Here is a 15921-nt window from a genome sequence, read left to right on the forward strand (position 1 = left end):
GCATGAAATGAAGCCCTGGGCAGAAGCTGAGTTGATAGGATGTCATAAGGCCCTTTTTCTGTGCTGTTTGAACAGCTTACAGTTTTCCTATAGCTATTGCTTATTCAAAGCTCATTGTGGAACTATTTCCATGAGTAATTCTTGGCCTCTGCATTCCTTACGAGCAGCTCACTGCAGTCAACTGATGGCTGAAATTCGGGACTGGTCAGCGTGCTTTGCCCATTGGTATAGGTCCCTCATTCTGCACAGAAGTTGCTGTAGGGAGGGCACGTGGAGGCCACTGCTCCCTGTGTGCTAGAGCCAGCACCCAGCGGCTCTGGTGGTGTGACCAGCCCGTGTTTGTTCCCTGACCTCACAAGTACCAGCAGAGCCTTTGCCAATGGGTGATTTTAGCAGTCACCCCAAGTTTGCTCTGAGGGACAGGAGTTAGCCCCGCTGCCCAAGCAAAGCTCTGCTGGCAGCCCGTGCACACAGAGCAAACAGACCCAGGCAGGCCAGGGCTGCGGCATCAATCAAAGATAACAGAGCCTTCATGTGAGATGGGGTAAAATAAGATCAATACACTCAGCAAGCAGACACTGCTTGCAGGCTGCTCTCACAAAAACTGTTTTGTTTGAAATAATGCCTCAAACATACCTGGGTTGTTAATTACTGCCTGCGTACTGTATAAGCAGATAAATATAAGACCCAAGAGTTTCAGAGCCAGGACATCAGGAGGAAGAATAAATTGACTCAGTGTGGATAAATGTCACTATTAGACGACATCAATAGTACCTTTGTTTCCCTGGCACCTTTTGCAGCTGTTGTACTTTGAAGTATCTCGTTTTGGGGTCTCAATTGCACCCTGAAATTCTGAAATGAACCCAAAAGCTATTCTATTTTAATGAACTACAAAACTTAAAATTATAATTTTATTGCACTTCCTATCCTGGTGAGGTTAACTACAGCCTGGGAAGTGCATGCTGCCCATTAGGGATAATTAGGAGAGTGCTTGGAAGTTGCACAGCCACCTTGGACTTCTATCTTTAATAGTTCCTTTTGTGAACATTCTGAGGAAAAACAGGCTTTCTTAGGCAAATATAAAACTGCTTGAATAAATATACCATCTATCACAGCTCCACTAGTCCTCCAAGGACTTCCAAAGCCTTCTCTTCCCCCTGCTTTCCCAAGAGTCCTTCAAAATTTTACGTACAATATTATTCAGGCTGTTGGTGGCTTGCTGGAAAGAGAGACCAAAACCGATTGCATAAAAGCACAGTAGAGATGACCAGGCACCTGGGAACACTGGAAATGTCATTAACTTTGTCCTGCTGTTCCATCCCACCTGCCCTATTTCGCAGTGTGTCTGCAGCCTGTTTCTCTCTCCGCAGCCCCTGTTCAGCTCCACGTACTGCACTCGTGCCCAGCACCGAGGGTGCTGAGTGACCCACTGTCACCGCCTGGCACGTGTGCCTGCTGCCTTCAGCTCCTGTTAGGAGCTGCCTTGCCAAGACCTTTTCCACACTGTGATGGAAACCAAGTTGGAAATAACTCTGGAGTTGGCAAGATTTCTCTGAGTTTTCATTTCTCAAATTGCTTTGCTGCCAAGCTATGTTATTCACATCTTCTTGGGGATGTGTAGCATGATTTTTCTTTTTAATGCACTTCTCTCTGAGGGAGAGGTGATAGAAATAAAGTCTGACACTTGTAAAAACCCTGCTTTCCAAGGAAGGAGGTCAGCAAACTGAAAAGTATCGTGATTAGGAGGTGGGGCTGCCATCCATCACATCACGTTCAAGTACCTGGGATGAGCCTGATGCTTCTGGCAGGGTTGCATTCAGTAGCCCACTTCACAGTGGCTGCTGTGCCTGGCACTTGGGATCACAAGACAGAACAAGTTTGCACCTTGCATGTTTTGCACACAAGAGGCAGTTTTGCTGCAGGTGAGCATGAGGCAAGGGCCCCAGCTCTCCACTTTAGCATCCATGCTGGCCAGGGAAGTTGTACAGCAGCCACCTCTCCTTCACTCTTTGTGTAGATGTCCTGGAAAGCAAATTCTGCAGCACAGGGTAATGAAAAAGAAAAAGTTAATCAATCATGATTAACTTTTAATCCCAATCAATCAATGACAGGGAGGGATAACACCCATCTTAGGTCTTGCACAGCAAAACAGAGCACAGCCTAACTGGTCTCAATGAAGTCTTTAATAGCAAAGGATCAATGCATGAGAAGAGGGTCTGATTCACCCAAAGGCAAGACCATGTTAATCCATGTTGATCCGTGATTATGTGGCCAAAACCAAAACTTTTGAAAAAGATGAAAACACCTTTTCCTTTGAGTGCAGAGAAAGCTGGAGCAGAACCAGAGGAGAGCTTCCAGAAATGCTTTGTTAATCAAGAAAGGCAAAACCTACATGCAGCAAGGAATCATTCTGCCACTGGTCCTCTTGTTGGGTCACCGCTGTCTTGGAAGGACAGAAAGGGACTGCTATGGATCAGAAGACAAAGCAGACTCTTCTCTGATGTAGAATGGCCGGAAAGCTAAATTTATATATCTATATGTATCTATATCTATCTATATCTATCTTTCTTTCTATCTATCTATAGATACAAAAGATATAAATCCCTGCCACTGATTGCTTATCCATTAATTGCTGGACAAAGGCATTTCCAGCCAGAGGCAGGCAGATGAAAATGTTGTATGAGACTTGTGCTTCACAGCAAGTTAAAGAAAATTGATATATGTGTGTGCATGTGTGTGCAGGAAAACAAACAAGAAAACCCTGAAAAGGAAAAGCCCTTTACACCAATGTTGTAGCATAAAATGAAAAAAATAAAATAAATCTAGAAATTAGGCTAGTCCCACATGCAACACATCTCTTTCCAGCACTTTCCAGCACAGGCAGCTAAACAAAACCTGCAAGAAGCTCCCAGCACAGAGACCAGAACTAAGAGCATCACTCAGATCTGCCCCTCAGGGTGCTGAGTTGCGAGATCTGGTCTTCATAATCCTCAACTACGTGTGGGCAGTGGAAAAATACTAACAAACAACTAATTACCAAAAGCATTGAGTAACAAAATCCTGATTAAAATATTTGCAGGAGGTAGACAGAAAGGTGCCAGCCTCGAGCTTGTAATTACTTTTATTTCTGGCAAGCATCAGATATGCTTCTAATAATAACTGTGGGCACAAAGTACTGGTTAGAAGGGGAAGGGGATACTTATTCCCAGCTTCAGGTGGGACCAGAGGAGGCAGGACACATCCTAAAGTCAGTGCACCCAGGGGGAGCATGGTAGCTGCAGGGATGAGACATGCACAGTGTGGTGGCATTGCCCAGACAGGCAGGCCTGTGACTCCAGGGCCAGAGATGCTCCAGGGCACCTCTACCTCTTTGCTCCTGGAGGCAACAAGCCTGACTGGAGCTCTCCACAAGCACACCAGCTGTCTTCTTCACCTAGTCTTGAGCCTGCACAGCTCATGCTGCTGCTGGAGAGGGAGGTGCTGCCACCCCTGAGGGACCACAGGACCAGACTGAAGTCCTGGCAGTGTTGCCTGACTTTGCATCCGCAGGGTGGGTGTCACAGCAGTTGTGCTGGTGGGATGCCTCCCTCTCCCTTGAGAGCTCAGATTTGGGCAGCGTGCTTCATTGCCATGGCTTTTCCCACCTCACCCCTCATATGGCCCTGGTCAAATGGAGGATTTTCAAACTATGTTCAAAAAGACTGAGTAGACCCTTGTGGCAGACAGTCACACACAAAGGTTGGAGCCCCATCCCCTCCCGCACAGTGCCACCAGGAGCCAGCCTCATCCCCCCAGCCCCAAATAGCCCCCACATCCCTGCTTCACACCCCAGCCTGGCCATCACGAGCGGGACAGAGGCTGTGCTCCCCCCACCAGCTCCCTGTGCTCAGGGCTGTCCCTTCTGGGACAGGCTTTTCCTGGCTTCCTGAGCTGCACTCGGTGCCTCCAGCCTCCCCGGCTGCTCCATCCATTCCTGAGTTGACATCTGTGTGATACAAATGACATTTTTTGAGTCATTCCTTCCCCCCTGCCACAACATTTTCCTGTGAGCTCCCTAACATGGCAATTACACATGGAGCACACATCAAAGCGAAGCTGCCTTGGTGCAGCAGTTTCCATATGCTGCTCAGCCCTCAGATTTGTCCCCCCAGCCCCTTTTATTTCTGCAGCCCATGACACCAACACAGGCTCTCTGCTCATGCTCAGCGTGCTAGCACATGCCATGGACACGGCTTGCTGCCACGCTTACCATCGGCTGAGTCCTGTTTGATTGCTGGGGCATTAAATATGCACGCTTACGGTGGCGTATAAAGTCTGTGACCACATTAGCCACACTGTCAAGTTTAGGAAAATCCAAACTGAGTTATAGCAGGGAAACAAGTTACCACATCAGTTGAAGAAAGAGTTTGAAATAATTGGAAACTTTACAGGCTTCGTTCTGGTTTCCAGGACATTCCCAGCCCGTGTCTCTATCTGTAATATGGTTTATTTCACTCACATTGTATGTCCCTGCCCCTGCCTGCCTGACACCTCTGCAAGACGTTAGCGCAAGTCTCCAGCGCATTTCAGGAGCACTGGTTGACCCCCATGTTGCCTTCCTTGCACCTGGTCTGGAGCACAGACCTCAACCCATGCAAAGTGGCCCTTCTTTGACTTCATCGAGATGGTGCGATTACTTGGCAATGACCAGCAGACCCGTCTGTAGAGGCAGCTGAAGGGAGGTGTTTCACTGTTCTCCCATAGTCCTTATCCCAGGACCAGACTGTTTTATTTCTTGTCCAGCTGGGTGCATTTTGTGCCTATCAAAGAGCCGTGTTTACAGTTCTGGTTTACACACGCATTGCAAGGCAGGGAGATACTGCACTGCTGCAAAAAGGGTTCATATTCTAGAGATGGGAGGAAAAAGGGGAGCTGCTGCAGGCTCCCCATGGCTCCTTTCCACCACTCCAGATCTTTCAGCAATCGGCTTTCCCAGATAAGAAGTAGGTTGGGCCACCACAGAGGGTGCTCTGAGCACCAGGAGGTGAACACCCTCCTGGCCACAGCACCACAGCCTTTCCCTGCTGGTGAGTCCTCACTGGTTAGCACAAAGTGACCCAGACGCAGGGAGGCAAAGCAAGAGTGTAACAGCCTTGCACGAGTGAAAAAAAAATGAGGGGGTGAGAAATGAGCCAGGAGGCAACTGAGGCTTGGAGCTCAGAACATGGGGCTTGAAGCCCTGCACAGTCAGGCAGTCCTGACCTCCCCTTGGGAGGGGCTGCAGTAACCTTGGGGAGTTTCTCAAAGCTTTGGAAACACATGAATTTTGTTGACAGAGGTGGAAATTGTCCCTCTGTGAGCAGTTGTCCCATCTAAAGGAATGCATGCGGGCCACTGCCTGATCTCAAGCAGGTGATGAAAGACGTCAGATGCCAGGGCTGCCTACAGGCATCGACCCAGAGTGAGCTCTGAGCCTTGATTAGGTTCAACATCTTTTAGTGAGTCTTTTGCAGGCCTCATCTGCACTTCCGATGTGGAAAGGCAGCTGGAGCACCCACAGCTGCAGAAGTTTCTGGTCTGCATAGATTCTGCAGGGGAAAGTTCTCTCACAGTTGCTGCAAACATCACCATACTTACCTTCCAGACCTAATACTCACACAGATAATTAATAAAAGGTGAATTACACAAATCTGGAAACTGTTTAGGACTATATTGGTATTTGTTTGAAGCTAGCTTTGAACTCTTGCTGCTAATAAATGGGAAAAATCTGACCCAAGATAGCCACCGGGCAGCCTGTACTAGAAGGTAGAGCCCATAGGTCTTGTTGATGTAAGGAACTGACTTAAAGTGCTATGTCCTGCAGATAGCTGCCCTGCTCAGGTGCACATAAAGTCCCTCCTTTGTACCACTTTGTGGCTACTAGTCAAGAACAGTTTTAATCCGCTCTTGCAGAGTCTAAGGTTGTGGGTCTCCTGTGGTGGGTGGGAGCTTAGATGTGGTGACAGGAAGCCCATGCAGCATTCCTTGTAAGCAGCCACTTTTAAAAAACATTCCAAATCTTTGTTTCAGATCAGCTCTGGTAAATGCAAGTAGAGCAGGCCACTCTGTCAAAAGACAGTGAGCTCAGGTGTCCCTCTCCACAACTTGCAGACAGTCACAGGCTTAGCCCAGCAAGGCTTCTCTCAGACTTTGATACAGCCACACACATCAGAATCCAGCACACCTGAATTGTGTCCTTATGTCCCCTCTCTGCTCTTCAGACACAAAGCATCTCCTGCCGTGGTGCACGGCTGCGCACTTCCCAGCCATCTTTGGCACTCATGTTGGCCTGCACCTACTGCCAAAGGAAGCAAGCAGCAAAGGCCCCTCTGTAATTCAGGGTGAGCCTGGGTGCATGCGAGGCTTATCGAGAATGAAGAGAACGTGCTGTGTGAGCTTTATGGGCCTTACAATCAATAGTTTAACCTTACAGTTACTCATTTACGTGACTGCTGGCAAAAGTCTCACCACCTCTCCAAAAGCAGTCACAAATGAGATCCAGTCCTACACAAAGAGCACACAGAGGACAGGGGAGGAAGTACAATTAAAAGGAGCACAAAATTTACAGCGCAGTTAAAGCATATAGTACAGAAGCCCTCTGCTTTCAAGGCTGAGCTAAGCAGCACACGGACACCACTTTGTCCTCCCTCCGTATTTCAGCAGCTCTGGGGGTGACTTCGCAAGCCTTTGGACATCATCAACAAGTTTGGTTTAATTTAGCACCCCTTAAGGGCAAGGTTGCCAGTGCGGCATAAGGAGTTCAGCACACGTGAGTGTGCATGGAGAAGATCTCATTTCTGCAGGCTACCTTGAAAAGGCCCCTTTTAAAAACATCTAACTTTTTCTAAAGGTAACCTTGAGTATTTTTTCCCCGGTATCTTAACATCTGAAGTGCTTTTTATTCAACATCAGGCTCATGTGCACTGTGAATTCCTTAAAAATCTTTGAACATATCTGCATTCACTTCATTTATTTCATTAAAAGAAAGTATTGCACATTGGAAGGCTAAAACTAGCTGGCACAGCACAGAGGGAAGCTCTGCACAAGTGCAATAGCAGATATTATTTCAGGCCACTTTCTGAGCTATGTTTCTGCAATTTGAAATGTCTAATGAGCTTATTTGATTGTATCCATGCCAACAAAGAGATATAAACAGCTTTAATCACTGTTTCGCGTTGCTCCTGACCCCCCGCTTGGCTTCATTATTTTCCTTTTAGCCACATCAAGGCACAACACTCTAACTAAATCATTCAACCACTTGCTGAAGACCTGTCCACGTAATAAGATTTCTTTTTTATCATCTCATGGGTTTGTTTTTTTTTGGTTGCTTTTTTTTTTTTATTTTTAATTTTTTACTGCTGTTTAACAAGCAGCAGCCAAGCTGGGTGGCTGGGTGTTAGCTCCAAGGCAGCAGCTAGGTAAGGAATTAGTGTCAATAGCTCTTGCTGGTTCCTTTATTTTCAGATAAATTTCTGAAATTATTGCCCTAAACTGATTAATGCCCAGAGACAGGGAGTAGGTTACAGCTTCTGGTCTCCTGTTTTGTCACTAACAATGCTGGAGGGAGAGCAGAACACGGAAACAAAGGGAAAAGGAAGCGTTAACAGTTCAAGTCACAGTAAGTGTTGGACTGTTTAAACTAATAATATCAGACAATTCTCTATAGTCTAAAACACTCACAGTTCTCCTACAGAGCTCCAAGCACTCCATGATCAGTGAACCATGTTTTAATGACATATTCTCTTGTAGAGCTTAGAGGTTTGAAATATTAAATCTTTTCTCTCATGCATACAAACAGCAAATGGATCTGATGCCCATCCATTAATGAAGTTTGTCTGTCTCTTGATCATTATAACGAGGGGATTAGCTAACATTACTTCCCCACCACACTTATTTAAAAATGAAAAAAAAAAAAAAAAGGATGTCAAGGAGTACACTAAATGTGACACACAACTACAAGTTCAAAAGGTCATTGAGGACGAAGGTCAGGAAGCATGGATTAAATCTTGTGCCCTCCTAAAAAACAGGTCGTTTCTTTTAGCACACAACTAGGAAAAATCCTGAGGCATACATGCAACCTCTGTTCTGTAAAAGAAAATAGCTTAAAGGCTGTTTACTTTTAAAAAATACTTCTTTTTTCTTTCATTATTCTAAACTTAATGCAATATTGACACATTCTGGGAAAAAGATCACAGAGCTGCAGCATGTCTGATTTCTCTGCCATGTAGGTCTGTCACCTGCTAAACGCTCTAAGAAGTGTCAGTGACTTCTGTCATTTCTTTAAGGCATCCACTTTCCTTTCTACTACTTTTTCTGCTTTATTTCATCAGAGTGGCCTGGGAGCCTGTGTTGGCTGTGGGGGCTAGAGGGGGAGAGCAGGATGGAGACAAAGGCACCAGCCTTCCAGGACACCACCTCTGTGCATGGGGCTTGCTCACGAGCACTCGCAGAGTCCACCCTCTGCAGGAACAAATCACACCCGACAGCCAGCTAACTTCACCACAGAGACCTCCACAGCCTTTACTACATGGCTTGGACAAGTTCTCCAACATCCAAGCCACCTCTGCCCAGCTGTAACTCAGGACAGCTATATCTCATCTTAGCCAGCAGAGGCACACAAAGCAGATCTCTTCCTAATTCATTTTTCTTCTTTTCAGGAGGCTGAACAACAGTAACCAATTTAATCCTTTGTACAGGCCATTTCTGTAGACCTGAACTCATTCTCCCTGCTCTTCCCCAGATGCCCTACATTGGCACCCAGTGCTGTCACTGAGGTCTTGGCTAGTGCTGAGTGGAAATTTATGAGTGTTTCAGGATATGTGCTTCCATGCACATCCTGTAGCACAGCCCTCCACACAGCAGCACATCCCTGAGCTGAGGACTCACAGTGCCATTTGAGCCTTTCACGTCCCACTCCCCTCTCCAAGTGGGAAAGCAGCTCCGAGTCCTGCCTTGCAAGTAAGACATTGATTTTTTCCCTACTTTGAGATCCTACAAAACTGCAAGATGCTACATAAATTGATGACAACTTGGTCTGCACTCATCAATTTTACTCCCACAGACAAAAATCTGCCAAATATATACAATACAAATTACTGTTCTTAATAAGCAGACATGTGACCCAAATCACAGGGCAGGTTCCTCAGCCTTCCTACGCAGTTCCTCCTGCATAGTTAAAATATCATGGTCATTTCAGATAGTTACCAAAAAAATAAAAATAAATAAAGTTTAGAACAGCATGTGAAAAGTATGTAAACAGTATGTAAAGTATGGAACAGTAATTGTATAGCTGAACTCCTAAAGAGTTTTGCTGCAAGGGTTAATAAGAAATGCTTTCCCCCAGCCACAAGTCTTGCAGCTGTAGTTATGATAGGATTGTGGCTGCAAAAGCCCCATTGTTAAACCTAATCTGCTGTTAAAGTGCTTAATCGAGAGATTATTAACATTTCTGATGAAATACTTAGCTAAAGTGCAAAATGTAATCATGGGGCTTTGCTGTCTGGACTTCCAGCTAATATCACAACTGCCACAAGCACACTAAATACCTAAACAGCATACAGGGTTATTAGCCTAATCCACTGTGAGAGCGCAGGCACTCCCTCCCTGTGCTCCCTATACATTTCATCTTAATGAAAACATTGTAAGCATTTTGCAGCCTAGCAGCAAAGGACAGATGCATCATCTCATGTGGCAGAAAAAATGCCAAAGCTGTTAGACTGCTCCACGGTAAGAGCCAAACCCTGAGCCCTGTTGAACATCCCTTCCTCCCAGTGCAGCCTGTGGTGCTGGGCACCCGCCACTGCTGCCCCTCAGAGCAAGGGGTTTGTCAGCTTTGAGAACCTGTGGCCTTGGCTGTGTGTTCAGGGAACCTCCCTGGGAGAGGAGGGAAGGGGAGTGATAACAGATGAATAACAAGGCAAAAAAGCAGGCTGAGCACTGAAAAGCAAGAACAGAGCCAGCACAATTTCCAAACGTTTATACCCTTTGAAGACCCAAATAATTCATTTATGCTATCTTCCATTTCCAAAGAGAAAAAAGAAACCTTCTCTGTTGCTAGAATCTATTTCTGACCAAGACTGGAGCTGGGTCTAGTGTTTGGAGGAGCAAAAGTTGTCTCTTGATACTGTTTGTCACAGTATCAACAGGGCCACCAACAGAGATCACCACAGGTGGGGAAAATTTTATCTCGTGCCTTGATTTTCAAAAATCTCAGACACTGATTTGCTTCTCCTTGTCTTCAAAGAAAAGCAATTCATTCAGGTGCACATACTCAGGACACCCTCAGATTAAGCAGAAACATTTTGGTCCTTACTGAAGTAAGCCATCTGAGCTTCGTCCCCTGCCAGGAAAACAGAAAGCCTCTGGAAATCAGCTTATTTGTCCCTGCCATGTGCAGGTGTCTATTCTGATTGCCTTTTGGAGATGCTGGTCTCACTCACCTGAACACAGAGGGGTCCCAGAGGGGCAGTTTGGACCTTGCTTTTATGAAGCTAAATTTAGGCCAAATGGATCTCAACTAACATCTGCTGAAAGTCCTGCTGCAACAATGCACCAGTCATCACACCCAAAATAAAACCACGCAAGAGTGACTGCCAGTGATGCAGCCTGAGCTTCTCCTTTCTGCATTTCACAGGGCTCAGAGGTAGCCTTTGCATCAGGGGCCCATCCCTCATAGCATGCATTTGGGAAAGCTTTCAATTTCTTCAGTTCAAAACTTCATAACCACAAGAGATTTTCCTAGCCCAGAACAATCATAACCTCACCATTAGAAACAATGCAGCAGTGTTTCAAAATAAGCTACAAGCATCCAAATCCGGACTAGAAGATACCTCCCAGAACAATGGCTGTGCTGAACCCTGCTCATGTTTTTCTGAAAGCAGAGCTGCTTTTGAAATAATATTAAAAAAACGCAGCTCTATAGCAGGGCTCCTGCGCACTCTCATTTAGTGTCTTTCCTCAGGTCATCATTTTGTTTCCAGCTTGTCCAGCTTAAAGAAATTCTTCACCTCATCCTGTTCTGGTGTCACTTTCATTTTACCCATCACAACCAATAAATAATTTTGCTTTCTGAGATTTGTGGCAAACGTCAGCCTACCGCAGGCAAAGCAAGTGGAGTAAACGGAGCCAATTCAAACTGCAATACCACTGGAGTATTAGCTAGATTAAACATTAATAATGAATTTTCTCCTTTTGATCACTGAAGTAGCAATGAAGCAGTAGAAAGGAAGCCTAAGATGTTGACATATGTTTTTATTATCTTTAGTCTTCTTTTTTGAAGTCTTGGGAACAGGCTCCACAAATACTTCCCAGGTCAAAGGCAGAGAATTATGTTATTTATTTCAGCAGTGAGGAGACTGGGCAATTTTATTAATAAAGATAGCTTGATTTATTCTTTCAAAAATTATCAGGAAAACAATCATATGAAAACAGCAAGAAAAAATAATTAATCCAAAAATTTTCTAACCTAGAGCTAGGCAGATTAAAGAGATTCAAGCATAAGTACCACAATAACCCTTCAATAATGGAATGCCAGCTAAGCTTTATTTTCCTTACTTTTCTCATTTTTAGTCATTCCTGCCTGCTTTCATTCTGCCAGGACCAGGAACAGCTTCCTTACAGCTTGCAGTGAGAAGTGCTCATTCCTTTCTCTTGCCAGACCAGAGGAAACACCAGAGAAATCCCATAAGAAATAGACACCTTCATGAAATTTCCAACTGAATTCCCCACACTGTGAAGGATTAAGTTTTCTAAGAAGTCCTGCAGTTGAGGAATGGATCTGAAGCATACCTGAACCTTTTATGATTTGCCTGTCATTCAGAAGGACTACTAAGAGGTTGGCATGGAAGGGAAAGACTGAGAAAAAAGTAAAGGTAGTAAGTTTATATATACACATATATATATCACTTAAAGCTATTTTTCCTCACCTTTTCTCCAAACAGGATGTTTTTTTTTGTATTGATTATAGGAGTACTTTAGGGTGGAAAATTCTCTCCTTTTTATTTAATTGAAAAGGATTCCAGTTTTAATGGACTTTCTTATCTTGTTCACTCAAACCTTAGTTTTACACCAAAAAAAAAAAAAAAATGCCACCACCACCACTAAATAAATAAATAAATAAATAATAAAGCTTCTGTGACCACACAAAGGCTAATACGATTTTATGATTTATTTTTTTTTTCAATGAATATTTCCTCATCACTGAAATGTACATTTCTAAGAGAAAAGGCCACATGTTTGGGCAATACCTACACCTTGTTTTCTAGGTCCTAAAGGAGACAGAAACCATCCAAATCTTTCTTCATTTGTGTTGAAAGAAAGGAAAGAATGAATCTGAAACAATTTGCATTCTGAAACAATTTGTTGTTAAGGAGTCCATAGGCTGCAGGAAACACTGGAGTTCACAAGTTATGCTAATTATTCCTCACCCATCCAAGAGTCTTTCCATCATCCCCAAGTTAACTATAAAACCCAATTAGCATCAAGACTGTATTAAGAAGCACATCAGTTTCTGCTTTTCTTTTCCTCCCCTCCCCATATCCAAATACCACTACCTCCACATTTCTTCATGCCAATAAAAATCCTGGCATAAGTGTGAGGTATATGAAGACCCATGAATGTCTGGAGACACAAACTGGTAATCATGGACAGTGAAAAATTCATGCAGACAATTAAATGTCAGTCTGGTTACACTGGATCCAACCATGAGTTTTTCAATCCATTAATTTCTCCCTTTTTTATATTTTCCAGTGAAATAGTGTGTTAATACAGCCTTACTCATTCCCTACTTTCACCCCTCTGTGGGAGACATTGTCTTGGTAAAACTACTGACTGGTACAGCATGGGCAATTCCTAAAATGTTCACCTATATATATACGCTTTCAGGATGTAAAGAAAATGCTTTAAAATAATTTCAGCTTTTGGATCCCGATTTCTACCAAGTAATCACAAACTGATAAGACCAGTGTCTTTAAAATTCCTGTCCCTGAGACCAGCTCATTAGTGGAGCTATCAGAAAGGAAATGCAACATCCATTGCCAATGAACCTAGATGTCATTGACTCAAGGATCATCTCTTCAGCGTTACCAGGCAGGCATTGCCTCCTGCTGATGTCTGTGCCAGAGGCAGCTCCCGAGGGGCTCCTGAAGAGACATAAACCTAACGCAAGGGTCTGCTTCTTCAGCTGAGGCCTGCAACTTGTGTCCATACTAGGAGGGGCTACCTCTGGTTTACTGAGCATCCTGCATTTAAGCCTCCCACCCCCATTTAAAGGTGAGCTTGTAAATCCACTGATACTTCTTGAGTTACCACACTTGGTTAATTTACAAACTTGCCACAGATGTGCTACAGCAAGGCTGCTTATCATCTTCATTGACAAAACAACAAGTACCTGTGAACCAGCACTTACAGTCTTTCAGTCTGAGAAGTCCCTTTACTAAGACAGAATTAGGTCTCGTGCACAGACCAGTGTGTCCATTTGCTGAACCTCATTAGGAGATCAGGGAGCGCTACAAGTAGTTAAGGCAGCTACGTCCTTTTGGTATTATGGGTTTGGTCACTGAATTTAGCTCAGATTTGGAGAAAAGCTTGGGTGGGAGAGCAGTCAAGAGCTCAGTCTCCAGAGCTGCTGTGGTCTTTTGTCTTGTTGGGCAGTAAAATTGCTCTGCTTTTTTCCTTCCCCTCCTCATAGGATTAACTTATAACTGATACAAAAGCAACAAAAAGCAAACTGCCTTATTGAAAGCTTTACTGACAAAAAGCCTATAAGTGTTTTCAAATGTCCTTTTATTCAAACCATGGGGTGCCTTGACCCTGCGATGACTTCGCAGTTGTTTGTGGTATGGTTCTATCGCGAGCCTAGGCACAACACTAATGCTGCAACGAGCCAGCCCATGTGTTATCTCTACAGTAGAAAATCCCCCTAAAATGTTATTCTTGGAAGAGTTTGAGTGCTTTTCATTTAATCTCAAATATTCATACCTCACTTCAACCTCTGAATGTTGATCACATTTATTGCTTGAGTCACTCTGGAGAAGGAAATTACAGGGGAAATTTCATGCTTAACCCTACTCCATGCAAACAAGACTGGAGAAGCAGTTCCCTCACTGTCTGGTAAATAATGCATTAAACCTCTGAGGATCCTGTTGCGAATAGGGGTACAAGGTCTTCTCTGGGATGTATGGCAAGAGGATGAGAGACAGTAGGTGGAAGGTGAAACAGGAGTGGTTTGCAATGAACATAAGGAAAAGTTTCTCAGGATGAGGAGGTCTTCAGGACCCACCTGGATCCCTGAGCAGCTTGGTCTGATTTGTAGCAGACCTTACTTGAGCAGGGCTTGGATAGTGACTTGTAAAGCCTTTTCCTACCTGAATTAACCTATAAACTTATGACCATAATTATTGGCAAGCAAGAGAAATGCACATAAGGACATCTCTTCCCAGATCCCATTGTCTACAGAGAGAGCTTGCTTCAAATGACCAATGCTGTCATCGTGCAACGTTGACATGTGCCACAGTGTCAGCACCTGGGAACATAAACTGCTGAGGCAGATCACTTCTCTGAAAGCACATACATGTACTCTAGTAATTAAATTTTAAAATTCTACTTGGATTTTGGTTCTCCACCAATGTGGGCAGTTGCCTTAATGTCATTGGTGCTACCAGGCAGATGAGAAGTAGCAGGTGCCAACATTTCCAGCCCATCACCAATGTTGTGTGACCAGAGACTTGTCCCACCAAGGGCTGGCCTGGCTCTTGCAGAACCGTACCTCCTAGAAGAGGATTTTCTCACTGCTCAGTGTCCTGCACCTGCAAGGCAAGGGTCCAGGCTCTGCCCAGACTGTTAGACATTGTCTCAGGAAGTCCTGAGCCCAAAACAGATTTTCCCAGTGATGTTTGAATTCCCACAGGTGTCCTCTGCTGAAACTGGGCATTGAGTGTCCCAGAGTCACAAAGGGGGTCTGCAGAGGAGGCACAATTTGAACCAGCCCCTCTCAAGGCCCACCATGATGCCTGCTGAGAGTCCTGATCCTTCCTCTCAGAAAGCAGAAAACCTTACTGTTTGGAGCTTGGGGCTTCAGGCTGGCTGGTGGTGCTCTTAATTAAAAAATAATAATAATTATTATTATTTTAAAAAATAGATAATAGTAGATAATAATGATTGGTTTGGACAAATCCTAGCAAAGGAAAAGATAATTCCCAAAATAACGTGTGGGTAATTGCTGGACCAAAACATGGACACAGTTTTCAAAACAGACGATCTCCCAGGCATTCATGTTTGTGCAAAGAAATGTTCATAGAAAAATGGGGGAAAAGAAGTATGTTCAATAGTTTATATGTAAGCTAGCATTTAAATTACTAGGTGGAACAAAGCCATCACCTTACTAGTCTGATATATACTCTGTTATCACGAAGAATCAGTTGTTTGATACTGGGTAAACCCTGCCCAAACCCTGCTTGGGATGCTATAAAGAGATAACATAGGCTGTTTTGTTACACAGTCACATATATGAAATGCAGAAGCTAAACTGTAAAAGAGCCCATGAAATAATCTCTTTCCAGTAAATTAGTAACAACTTCTGGCTTCATAGGAGGACATATTACTTTAAAGCCACAGCAAAAAGAAACATTCTGTAGCTCATGTCAGTATAGAAGATAATTTGCATGTTTTAAATTTGGTTTTTATAATATAAAACAAATATGTTCATTAACAATTTCAAATTACAAAAATGAGAGGAGCTGGTAACTGAATGCATCACTATAGGTTTGTATAACTTAGGGAAGTAAGAGGAAAATAGCTCTTCAGGTAGCAGTGAACTTCAGGAAAATGAGTGGTGATCACAACACAGTGAGAAGGAGAAATGTATATAAATCATGGAACATGGGTTTGACCCAATAAGAAGGAAAT

The sequence above is a fragment of the Aythya fuligula genome, chromosome 2 (assembly GCF_009819795.1).
Source record: "Aythya fuligula isolate bAytFul2 chromosome 2, bAytFul2.pri, whole genome shotgun sequence".
Lineage (NCBI taxonomy): Eukaryota > Metazoa > Chordata > Aves > Anseriformes > Anatidae > Aythya > Aythya fuligula.